Source organism: Dysidea avara, chromosome 7 (assembly GCF_963678975.1).
Source record: "Dysidea avara chromosome 7, odDysAvar1.4, whole genome shotgun sequence".
NCBI classification, from domain to species: Eukaryota; Metazoa; Porifera; class Demospongiae; order Dictyoceratida; family Dysideidae; genus Dysidea; species Dysidea avara.
In genome coordinates this window covers 31,462,680-31,463,256 of record NC_089278.1, presented here as the reverse complement: position 1 = coordinate 31,463,256, position 577 = coordinate 31,462,680, and positions in this window count along the sequence as shown.

Sequence of the window (577 nt, the reverse complement as noted above, 5' to 3'; positions counted from 1 at the left end):
TTGCCATTAAGGGTGTTGTGGTTTTGACAATGGCGGATCCAGCATGGGACAAATGACCCCTCCTCTTCTGCCATTTAGGAAAAGCTATATCACTTTGATATGCCAGTAAAGCCAACATTAGTTTATTTACATATGGGTTTGAAAGACAAACATGTATCTCTTTAGTCCTTTGCTGCAAATTCACACTAAAACTGTCACCAAGCAACTTTGTGCATAGTACCTCTAAAAATAATGATCATTTGGTGGGTATTTAAGCCATTATAGCTTTTGTAACAGCTTTTAAGACTTCACAACCTTCTGCAATAGTTTAAAATTTAATGGTGAAATTCAACAGTGAAACACTATTGACAAGTGATTGTTTGCTGCTATATATATGTGTGTATACATCAATTATTACAGATTGTATAGCTATATTCTAGCTGCTCAGAGTGGCCTACCTGGAGTTTGTGCCACTCCCCTTTGCCAGCTCTTGGATCTGCTCCTGGGTTGGCATAGAGTTCTAAATGTGTTAATGACTTGAATTGACCCAGTGCTTATAGTCACTAAATTCAACACCATGCAGTAGTATTATGTAACA